Below are 13186 nucleotides of genomic sequence, written 5' to 3'. Positions count from 1 at the left end.
CATATAAATGCTAGGTTTGTATTCAATCTTTTGAAAGCAAAAGGTAAAAACTTCAAGTTGTAAAGGCTTTGTGTCACTAAGCAATCATGCAGCTGTTTTTTCCCTTTTTGATTTGTCACTTTTCACTCTTTCTGGCTGAGACGAGGCATTTTGACTTAGTACAGAATAGTCAGGTTGTTACCCTTCATTCAGTTGCTGACATTGCCTGAATTTCAGCAGACAGCATTCAGCATGCTGACACATTTCGGAATTAACCCTCTTCCATCTTCTGTCAAATAGATAAATAAGTCACTGGAAGCTATGCAGAGTCATCATATTGTATCCACAGGCTTCACAGCTACCAGCAGATGTGTTTCATGACTCAGTGCAGGTTTTCTCTCCTCTGACTGCAAATACACTTACAGACTTTGTTGGTTAACAAAGCTAAAATTTGTTCATTTCAGTAATTGCATTAGGGTAATACTTTTTATTTTCACCAAGGTTTGTTAGTTATTTCACAGTAATAAGCTTGAGAACTGACAGTACCATAATTGTTTAAAATCTTTTGACAGGTGATTGTGTATCCCAGCAAAATATTCTGTCTCCTTTTATCTTTTGATCAATCACATTATTATCAAAAGACGCATGTCATTATAATTTAGAGCCAGAAAATAAACTGCAAGTTGCTTGTACGTTTTTCTTTTACACTTTAAAAAAAATGTATTTACCAACTTCTGTTACGAATGTAACTATAATACGATATGAACAAACACATCTGAAAAGGTCAAAACCACAGAGAAAAGTTTGCAGTAGTTTTGCAATAATTTAGATCACCTACTCCTTCTGTTCCCAATTTGTTAATTTTCTTCTGTCTTTTCTCTCTTGAAAGAATTAACTCAGTTATATGTTCAGTGGTATTCTCTTGAGTAATAGATCATCACATTGTATGCTACCCGTTCCCCTTGCTGTGTACCACAAATTTATTAAACGGTTATGTAATTTTTACACCTTATGTGATCTCCCAAATTTGACAAAACTAAGTGAATACGCAGCTTTTTAGTTGTATCTATCAGATATTTACACTAAAATATCTGGTTTGGAGTTCATTTTTGGGGCACTTGTGTATGGGGGAGTTACATGCATCCAAAGTGACATTTTTCTGTATCTATCACAGTTTGAGTTTGTCTTGCTGCTGTAAACAGACCTGTTACCTAATGGCGGACAGTGGTTCTTTCATAGCTGGGTTTTTCTGTTAAACTAGTCACGCTGTACTTAAATCCTTTTTGTGCAACCCACTTTCACTTCTTTTCAAACACAATGCAGTGCTCTCTGATCCTCTCCATCATTTCTACCCACCTGCATTATATAACATCAAATCAGATCACATCATATCTAAAAAGAATCATCCTCAATATCTGCCCAATTTCAGAGACTTTGTGGATGATATGCTTGGTGCACTGAAGAAATGCCATTTATTTCTTTCACCTTTATATTAAAGTGACTTAGGATTTAACTAGACATAATTATTTCAGTCTGAGGCATAGTTTGTAAAAGAAATTAATCTTCATAAAAAATTACTTTTCTTTAAGATTTTATCCTTTTCATCTGTTACATTGAACAGACTTCCTAGCTTTTTGCTGGCAAATAAGTACAGCAATTACAGTAGCAATTTTCAAGATAATGCTTTTCTGAGTATGCCAAATGTGCCTCCGTGTTTTACTCTCAGCAATGGGAATATTTCTTTCACTGCTTTATACAAGTCTTCGAAATCCTGGTTGACTGGTATGTCCTAGAAAGTGACAGATGTAATGATCGGTTCCAAAAAAGCCAGAAAAAAGTGGTAAAATGTGTCACTTACTGAAAGTTTTAATGTCTCCATGACTGAATTTTGGTTTTCTTTAACAGACTGAAGGATCTCATGGCACCCATCGCTCCGGATGGGGCTTCTATTGATCTGGTCACAAACAGAAGTTTGAAAGATTAGAATCTATAGTCTGGATTTGCACAAACATGCTTTCTTTATTGCTGACAAAAAGCTAAATAAATTAACAGTTTTACACTGCACTGATGGATAGAAACACATTTACTTTATTTTGAATTGTTAATCCTTCAAATTGTACAGGTACTAACAGCACAATATTTGTTTGATATCAAGTTTGTTCTGTGTATGGAGAAATGTAAGAAATGTAAAACTTGCTGCTCAAGATTGAGAGCTCTCGAATTCAAAACTGGGTGTATCCCTCTGGGTGTTTTTTTATTTTTGTTTATTTATTTTTTTGCATTAGCAAGTCTTAGCTAAAACACATCTGTATTTAGACTTTTAATAAATATAGAAATTAAATTCTAGATGTTAGAAAATCGCTCCCTTATAAAAAAAAAACAGGTCTTTTGAGATACATGTGAAACATATATACATTTTTTGATGTGCAAAACAACAAACAACTACAAAAAATGCTTACTGAGTAATAAAAAGTAGCAGGTGAGTATGATATAACTTCGTAGTAATCCTGTTACCTTTTAAAACCCAGCTGTGTAAACTGAAACACTAATTTTGGAAATGCTGTTTTTTAAGAGACCTAAAATGATTAACTTTCTGAACTTTCCACTCACCCTCTGCATACTTTACTTGTTAACCTAACAAACAACAGCTAATTTTATTCATACTGCCATAATCTTGGCTCAGATCTCTATTCATATGTGAAGGTTTTTCTTTTCTTTTTTATCTGTCATCCTTGTTCTCTTTGGGCTTTACATTTGTTTCACAAACTGAGTTCATTCGTTTAAAACCAAAGTATCATCTCATTTAAATCCACGAAAAACCACTTCTCATACATCAATATGCAGGAAAAGATTCCCAACACAGGCACATAAACATAATCAATCACACTTGCTCATGCTTTTAACTGACTTCAGAGTCTTGGCGATTACTTTTTTTTCCTCTCTCTCCGTGGCCATGACGCTTCAGCAGTGGTGCTGACATAAAAGCAAAGTACAGTGATCCGTTTATTTATCCCATTTTATCCACTGCTGCCCCCCGTTGCTTGTGAAGCCAGAACCAATCTCTTTTCAACAACTTACATTCAGGAGTTTGATTGCCTTGTTTACTTTGAGGCCCGTGGTGAGGTGGATGGCTCCCTCAGGGGGTATTCGGTTGTTACTGTGGCATGACAAAAATACAGATAACAGAAAAAGGGTGTTGGAGTGTGATGTAGGTAATCATAAAGTGTTATCTTTTAAATTATATTATTCAGTCAAGTAGCAATAACCGCTAGGAATTTGCAAAGAAAGCTTGGTTTTGTTGAAAAAGCAAAAACAAGAAATTTGTCCTTTCTGGATGCTCATTTTTAACTTGAACTTGTCCCTTGTACTTCATCTGATTATCAATCCCAAAGAAAGCAAAGTTTCTGACCTAACATTCAGCTCCTCCACAACATTGTTTTTCTTAACAGCCTGTCCTAAAGCGATGGCTCCTTCTCTGCCAAAGTCATTAAAAGACAGATCTATTCTTGTTAGGGTAACATTTTCTGAAGAACTCACAAAAAAAAAATTGTGACTTTGCTAGAAGAAGATATATCTTCAATTACCCAAGACAAACATGTCACAGAAATACACACTGAACCTGAAATGCAAGAATTTGTTGATCTGAACACTGAAAAGCATTTTGCATTTAAGATTGACAACAAAATATTTTCTACGAAGGTTTTCTCAAAGTTTAAAAAACACAAGAGTTTTTCATTAAAATGTTTGTTTTTCTGACTTTTGAAGTAAAAAATGAATATTGCTGTGCATGCTTGGTTTTATAAACTGTATCTATGCACTTGTACTGTGTACAAATGGAGAGGAATAAACTAAAGAAAGCTCTCAGGGAAGTTTATTCAAGAATCCACTTGACCTTCTTGGTCATTAGAAGAAAAAGGAAAGTACTTCTCACCATTTCTCCTCTCTCTCTATCTCAGACCCTGGTTCTCGGATAGAGCGCCGCCAAAAGTTTTCCCTAAGGAGAAGGGAATAAGAATTTAGTAAACAACAACGTGGCAAAATAAAAATATCAAAAAAGCAAAGAAATCTTTCAAATTCTTTGTCTTGTCTGTCTGTACTCATATTGCCCACTGGCTTTTCCTACTTGTCTAGGTTTTGCATGTTTATATCAATGTCTGTACAAATCTGAATAACCATGCAAATTGTCATGATATTAGTAAAGCTGGAATGTACTGTATATTTGAATATTTTATTTCTATTTTAAATAAAAGTAATTAATGCAGTAAAACCATAGCATTTTCTTTTTATCCTTATCTAAGGTTCTATATCGTGACACAGCTTTTCTCATTATGCTATTTTATTTCTTTGAAAGAAGAAAAAAAATCTCATCATCCCATCAACAGAAGTATTTGAACATGTCTATGACTCACAAAAGAAGAAAAAAAAAACACTTTAGACAACCCATTATGTAAATATTTAAAATGCATTAAAACAATAACATAAATGCCAGAGTATTCAACTTGGCCTCTCTGTCTCTTTATGGAAGAGACCTCTCCAGACTCCAGATGACTCCTTTTGATATTTCAGCAGGAGAAAAGGCCAAATATATGGAGATAAATCATACCTGCACATATGGCAATAAGACATGGAGGCATTCCCGTTTTTGCACACTCATTTCCAATTACCTGCAAGAGACTTTCTGTCTCCTTCTCTGCCATTCTTCCCAGAGCAGCCAATCACAAACTCATCCACATGATAATTGGAAGAGATTTTAATGAAGGTGCAACGTTCCTGACCTTTTAGTGCCACAGCCTGCTGATGTTGATGTGTAGGGATGAAGCTCCACTACTGCTGCAAATTCTTTTATAGAAATGGCTTTTTCAAGAAATCTAATAATGCTGGAGCCGAGCTTTCATGGTGTCATCGCTGCACTTTACACAGTAATTGTTCAATTCATAGGGCTCGACTGTTTATGCAGTTATCATTCAATCAGGCCAGATGGAGGACTGTGGAGATGTATCTGGAAGCTTTCAGCAGCCACTATATGAAGGTAAAGCAGGGTGTAGAATACGAGGTCATTAATTCATTTGCAAACATTTGAAATGAAAGGGAAATTATCAGTAACTTTTAGCAAGAGTTTTGCTGGCATATTTTATTTTAAAAAGTCAGAAGACGTGACTTGGTAAACGGCAAATATACATTGTGGATATTTAACAAAATGGCCACAGTTTAGTGGGATTCCAGAGTTAATACTGGAATTACTGAAAATAAGTCCATAATTAGAAATTCTGACATCTCTATTTGGTGATTCTACCTTACCTAAAACAGGAAAACGTCATGCGATTAGTTATCATACTGTGATGAAACTAGATCATGTGTGTCTTTACTGATTTTATGTAAAATTCTGGTTTCAACTCTATCTAAAGAGTGACTTGAAAAATATGTAAGCAATAATTTTGTGTTTAAGACATTTTCCTGTTAACAGCCACATACACACATAGCACTTTTGTAAATTTTTTTACTTTGTCTTATGTATCTGTATCGCATGAAATTGAATGAATATTTCAGAAAGGTCAAACAAAGAACCATTTTAATATATGTTTCATACTATTTTTTAAAATTATTATATATTATTGTGACAAATAACAACAAAGATGGACAAAGATGTCTTGTCACTGTAAAATATTTACACGGAGATCTGATGTTCGGGACTGATGGATATGGTGCCATGTTGCTGAAATGTCAAATTGAATTTTAAGAACCTTTTCTGGCACATTTCAATAGATAAGGATATCAAAGGAGCAACTTAGGAAAGTGTGGATTTGAATGAGAAAGATGTCAAGACTCTGTGTTCCTGGCATGACACAAGAACAGGCGTAGGAGAGAAAGTGTAAACCACAGGAATGCAGAGATAAAACGTAGTCCTACTTAAAGAGGAAGATTGAGAGATTTGAAGGTTAGATTTAAGCCTTTTTAACATTGCTATAATCAAAACAAAAAAAGAGAAACTAACATTAGGGGACCAATTTACCTCTTACCTTTTCCTGTCTTGTGGTGATGCGACATATAATTTATTGGTGCTAAAGTTCACTTATCTGGAGATGCTAATGGAAAACTTGTGAAAAACAGTGTAGGGGTCAAAATCCTTAATACCAGCTTATATTAAAAATTTGAGACATGGATAATGTTTCATTCGTTGAAAGGCTATGACCTAACAGAAAATACAAGAAATGTAACGTGGAATGCTAATTACCTCACTACCTGCATGCTCTCCTAGAGCATTGCAGCTTAGGTGGAGGTGCTGCAGTGTGGAGTTGGTGATAAGTGCGGAGGCAAGATAGTCAGTGGACTGGTCTGTGAAATGGTTTCCTGACAGATGTAGCCTCAGCAGGGTGCCATTTTCCTTAAGCATCGCAGATATGACCCTGGCACCGAAATCCCCAAGATTATAGTCAGACAAGTCTACTTCTGAAAGTTGACATGCAAATTTGAACATTGGCATAAAACATAATTGGTGAAACAAAAGTTGTGTTGAGGAAAAGAATGAGCATCTTTCAAAAATGCCTAGGTTGAGTTTGATGGTATTTTTTCTTTCTTCACTATACTTTATCTAAACTTCCTTTTTTTTACTACAGCTTGGTGGAGTAAATCAAACTTTGAAATCTTTTAAATGCGATATTTTATACAGGAAGAGCTTTCCAAAAGACTATTGACTATTGAGTTCATCTAGAAATTATATGTTTCAATTCATTTTGTTAGATGGATTTTTTTAGAATTTACAGCAATAACTTTATTTTCAGCACCATTTTGGACATTTGGACAAAAGGTGATAACATTCATATTTATGGAAATTGGAATCTACAAAGCTAAGAAATTTGTTGCTTTACAGGAACTGTCTAGAATTGTTATCAAGTAGCATTTTTATATACCAAAACAAAAACTTGAAAGAATAAAGATTTGTTCATGATTTATGTTTTGATACCGAGCCAACCATAACTTACAAATGATCAAAATGTGCTTTTGTTTCCAAAGAAACTTAAAAAACATCATGTAGCAACTTGCTTCGCTTGACGCTTGATGTTGACGCTTCCATTAAAAACCCTTTTACTGTATGTGTTTGTCTGAGGATTAAATGGACCCTTTAGTTCAGAAGTGCTGATGACTTGCAAACTATCTGAGGTTTGAAAGAATGTAAAATGTAATTCCTTTAGTTCTGGTCATTTGGACTTCGTAACTAGGGACATTTTGTGGCAGTTTATTGCTAATTAAGAGACATTAGCTATAAGACTTAATTATCACTTGCATCAGCATCTAAGCATGGACATCTTGAGTACAGTGGATTGCTATCATTAGCCTCAAACTTAAATGCCTTTTTTGACTTTCACTATGCCTTTGCCTTTATTGTTACCATACACACACTGTATTTTTTGAGTTACTCCTTGACTGAATTAATTCTTGATACATTTTGATGAGATGTAAATTAGAACATTTAGTTTGATCATTTTCCGTTAATGCGTTTCAGCATACGGATGTCAATCACCACTAAGAATTCAAATTGGTCCATTGAATGTTTTGAAATTGGACTTCAGGAATTTTTTTCCAAAATATGAAAGAAAGGTTTCATGGTAACTACCCACATTAATATGTGGGTATGTTAGAATATGTTCTCATCTTAACTTATCTTTGAGTTATTTTGTGTTATGTGTTCATGTTTTCTAATTTACTTTGAAAGGTACAGTGGCAAGTTCTGTATCCTGTCACTTTCTGTTTATGTGCATGTTGTACTGCTGTTGTCCACTGGGGGCAGTGAGAGCGAGTTCTCGTGTATAGGCAGCACTGTTCTAACCAATGGAAGTGAAGAAGTTTATAACCTGAACGTTAGCAATAAAGCGAACACAGCTATCTAACGAAAAGAAGTGTGTTTCATTGCAAATATGAGTACTGAACAAGAAAACGCAACAGGGTAGTTAATAAATTAGAGATATCACACCAGAAGGAATAACTGAACTGAAATTAAATTCTTTTATTTTTATTAAAAAGTGCCATCATGGATAAGACCAAGTGTGCATGCTTGTGTCCTCAGTACAACCACCTGTAATGTAAAAATTTTTTCTTTAACATCCTGACTACAGCAGCTCCGCCCATTCCTTCCATCCAATTATCTCGCAGGTTCAGGCAGTAATGAAGTGTTTGGTTGCCAAGGGAACCGACAGTGCTTTGCTGCCCTGCGAACACGCTGCCCAACCCCGCCACTCCCCCCCTCAAAGTGAAATCTTTTCTGTTTGTTCATGGAAATATGTTTTCTTATCTGGATTCCAGTTAAAAGAGTAGATGGAGGCGGGCAGAGAGACACAGAGGATTATTATAACCTGTGTGAGACAAATTAAGCAGAAGGGAGCTGTGTGGAGGCAGGGGGTCAGAAATGAAGCTCACAGTACATGGAAATTAGAGTTGCTAGTCCGTTTAATATGAACCCATAAGTGCTCAAAAAAAGAAAAAAATCAATTTCAACAGTTGTCATTTCAGAGGTTTTAGATTTGCCTCAACTGGGTTCCTGGCAGAAAGAAAAAATATATATTTATTTTTAGAAATGTATATATTATATTTGAAAGCCTTAAAGAAAACACATTTTAATCTTATAATCTGTAATTGAACAATTTCGAAATATACAACTTTAATTTGGCAACATTTATTTAGTGGGAGAAATTTCCAGATTGTGAAAAATAAATATTTACGTAGGGAGTAATATTCTGTTTTCACCATAGCAGTTTATTTAAAAAAAAAAATAAACAAAGAAACAAACAAAATTTTAAATGTAGGTTTTAGTTTTTACAGTTCCTCAGGGTATCTAGATGAGTAGACATCTTGCATTTAGAAAATTGTTTGAATGCTTCTTCCTGGACAGCCGTGTTGTTACCTCCTTTGGGGAGCATTTTAATCCCAGTTTCCCTTACAAACTGAGGTTTGGTATGAGCTGCTGGGTGAAGTGAAAAAAAAACACTGACTGAACAGGATGACTAGAAAAGCTCCATATCCACATATTCCTGGCAGTGCTGCTGGAGGAAACAGAATGGATCTTCCAGAATAATAGCTGCAAGAAAACAAACTTTTTAATAAAACTGATCAGCTTTCCAGCCAAATTCCTACGTTTTTATTTGTTGTGATATTCACCTATGAGCAGTCCTTTAAAAGCTAAAATTTGTCCATTCATTTCCTCTTGATGCACTGTTTGTGGCTACAGCTTCAAACAGACATTCTGCTTTTACCTGTGGCTTCTGCTGATGCATATTAAGGACTCAATATTCCTGAAATCAATGGATCATTTTCCATCAGTTACCAACCGGCGAGGAATCAAGACGAATATAAATGAAGAATCTAAATATAAAGCAAGAACAGAAAGCCTTGCTAGCCCGCTCATTTTACTTGTAAATTAAAACCCACAGCTTTGGCTACAACCAACCACTAAAGAAGAAACGGAGACTTCTGAAGCGGGTTAACAGTCCTGCTGAGAGAAGATAAGCTATGATTTTAGCTTTTAGAAATAATGAGTAACACGGTTCTGTCCTTTTATGGCTGATAATAATTCATCAGTACATGGCATCCTCGCTTTTTGCTTTCTGACTGCTGTCTTACTTAATGCAAGATATATATTTTACATCCACTGAACAACTCTTACTCTTACCCTCGAGGGTAAAATGTCTGGAACTGAACTGAAAGGTTGCAGTTCTATTTCGAACTGTTGAATTAACTAAATGTGTTATTGTTACTCAGAAGAAACCAGTTCAGTGATAAATTAACCAGGACAAAAGAAGGACAACACTGGTCAATGAATAGATTCATGGTAAAGCAACTTCAAGCTGAGTAAAGAATAATCTAGAAGATTGGCATCAAAAATACTCTATGAACAGAAAATTTGGGAAGAACATTTACAAAATTAATCAAAACACGGTAATCAGAAGCAAAAAGGCAGGTTAAACTTGACTGAAAATTGCCAATAATTACCTCATATCAGTAACAGCATTCTTCAGATAAGGCAATTTGAGATCAACATAAAATAGAAGTGATACAGAAGGAGTTGAATAGAATGAGGAGTCACCGTTTTCTAAAGCATTGGTGTTTATTTTTGATCTGAGAGAAGAAAGCGGCAGCTGGATGATTTCTGAAGCACACAGGGATAAACTGTCTGCCCACATTCAACCAAATTCAGCAAAGCAGGTTGGATAGAGCACAAACAGACAAAAATCAAAAGTATTATGGGAGTTTCTGGATCTAAAAAGGATGTCAATATTCAGAGACAGTAGCGGGGGAATCTCAAGAGAGCACCGCTGCTTATTTCTACCTGAAGACGAAATTAAATGCGGAAAGACACATAAAACAGTTCCTGCTTTTTTTCTTAGAAATAAAAAGGGGAAGAAGGTAAAGTCAACCAGTATGACATATTGGGACTTGCAGATGCTGGATTATTTTAATTTTTAACCTGAACTATTTTTATTCTGTTTTGATACATACTTTTCAAAGCTCTGTTGTGTTGTTCATAATTCAAAATTTCTGGACTTTTCTTATGAACAGAACCTTCACCTTATAGGAGAGTACTCTTATAAATTAATGAATCCTTCAACGGAAAGAGGCATGGATTCTGTGATGGCACATGCACTATGTATAATTTTGCTTTACCTTTTGGCTCACATTGACTCAAGTCTAATACTGAAGGATTCAACCAAAACATGTTATTATAAGATCTAAGCAGAGAATGTGTTTTGGTGTTGTTAACCATTTTAAAGTGACGGTGCTGGAATATGGAAACTGGAACAATCCTACTCCTTTCTCCTTGTCATGAATCCACTTGCCTTCAATTAACTGAACACACATGTCATAAACTGCTACTAACTTATGCCTACCTTTCTGTTAAATAATTTTCAACTTGATTCCAGGGCCTGAGGCCACAGCCCCAATGCATCAAAGACATCTCACTATTTTCTATGCCTTCCAGGAAAGAAATGACAGGAAAATTTTTTAAAGTCTTGTAAGCCTTCATGTAGCACGTCGTCCCTGTCGAATCACTTGTCTCCTCCTTACCTGCAGCATGAATAAAAGACATGGGTTTCTGAATTTAAAAGTTGAGCCACTCCAGCAGCAGTGAAGAACCTTTCGATTCTGATTTCAAAATCTCCCGTTTGGTTGATTTTACCCTGACAAGAGAACACATTAATTTCATTCATACCAGACAGTTTTTGCCTGTGGTAAAAAGAGAGTCTGACACAAAGACTGAGATGAAGTCATTATGCAGAAAAGGATTCTGCATGCGTGGGTGGGCACATAGAGGGGTTTCTGAGAGAAAAGATGGAGCAGATGGAAAGACAGGAGGGTTTTTCCTTATCAATGCCTGTTATGATCATGATCAAAACAAGGCACTATCAAAAGATGTAAAACCAGGGCGAAGCAGTTGAATTAAACAAGCCACAAAACAAGTGTTTTCTAATAATGAACATCACACCTCTGACTGTGAAATCTAATAGGTGTCTCACTCTATTTATCTTATTTTAAGCCATATTCAGTTTCACCACTAAGGTCCAGGCCTGTTTCAAAGTCCTTATCAGATCTCCTCTCCTGGAAGTTCCCCTCCTTCCTCCATCTCTCCACTTTCTTTTTCGCCTCCGTCTCGACTGCTTTCGTCAGGGCTTGAGCGTTGGTCTTTTGGCCCACGCACATCAACCTCTGTCTGGCTCGATATTTGCTGGATGGAGAATGAGAAAGCAGCACATCGTGACTCGTTAAACCTTCCTTTGCTGGCAGCCTATGTAAGGAAATATGATAGATTTGCCGCCAGCAGAATGAAACTGGTAACTTAATTCTGGACAACCGAGTCAATCGATGAGTATACATTGTTTTATCGTCCATTATGCAACCCTGTACAATATATAGCATAATTTTTTACTGTAGAATGGGATTCTGAAACTTGTTAAACTGTGCACTGGTTTTGCTAAAACACAACAACAAAATGCAATGGATACAGTCAAGGCTGAACATGGAATAAAAGACTGTGTAAAAAACACAGGTCTAGAGACAAAGACAACCAACCAATAGCATCCCTAAAAAAACCAACAAAACAACAATAAAAAAAAACATTTATTGGGAAAATCTTAACACACTTGTTTGGGCACAAGAGAGGGTGCATCCATGGACATATAAGTTGAAGATAAAAGAAAATAACCCACCTGTTGAGCTGCCTTCACAAAGAATGCACTCTCTGTGATGTAAGATGTGTCTCATTTAATTTCATTTATTTCAAACAAGTTTTAAAAAACAGAACACAAAGAATTAGTATGACAAGACACATGAATACATAACCAAGAACATAAATAAAATAGCATACCACTACTTTTCTGTTTGAAAAAGAGTAGGAAGAAGTGAGCACTTTTCAATCCTACCCCTTATCTCAATTTAATGAAATATATTACTTACTGACTCAAAACCCATCAGAGATTTGTAATTAAATCCATATTATGGTATTATTGTGGCTGGACAATTGTATCGTAGGATGGATATTTAGGAATGTTATTTATGGCTCTCTTTTGTTTTTGCTTTATGTTTCAAAACTTAAGTTTTGTGTTTTAACAAACAGTAGAAGAAGCTGTTCATATGAATCTCAATTTAATAACATACAACTGAAAACTGATTACTTACTTTAGAAGTGTTATGTCCATCCATAGGTTGGAGTGTGAACTACACATAGTTCAAGGAATCTAAAGTGTCCAGTGACCTTACAATATATTTAAATGGACACTGTGTGAGCAAAATTCTATGTTATTTCACTGCTGCCTAGTGAAGACACGTATTTTATTGAAGACATAAAACAGCTTAAAGCTTTTTGTAAAAGGTTTTTGTGGCATTTGTATTCTTTATTATTATTTGGACAGGATAAAGGGGAGGCGCCACACTTGTAACCTTTTAACATAACCTTTTAACATAACCTCATTTCAGTAATCCTGACCTATCCTTTGAGTCAGCATGCTTTAATAGGCATGTTTCAACCTGTTAAGTGCTTGTTTATGGAAGTTGTGGGCACAAGTTTGGTGTTATTTAAGAGTATTGCTTTTATAATGTATTTTCCATTTTAATCATATGCTGCCGTGTGACTGGACTATATAAAAGGGTAATTAAGAAATTTCAGAAGTGAGGCACAGTTCCCCCTGTTGAATAAATTCATGAGTGCACAGGTCAAAAGAGC

This window comes from Xiphophorus maculatus, chromosome 12 (assembly GCF_002775205.1).
Source record: "Xiphophorus maculatus strain JP 163 A chromosome 12, X_maculatus-5.0-male, whole genome shotgun sequence".
In the NCBI taxonomy this organism is placed as follows: Eukaryota; Metazoa; Chordata; class Actinopteri; order Cyprinodontiformes; family Poeciliidae; genus Xiphophorus; species Xiphophorus maculatus.
Note: the sequence above shows the minus strand (reverse complement) of the source record.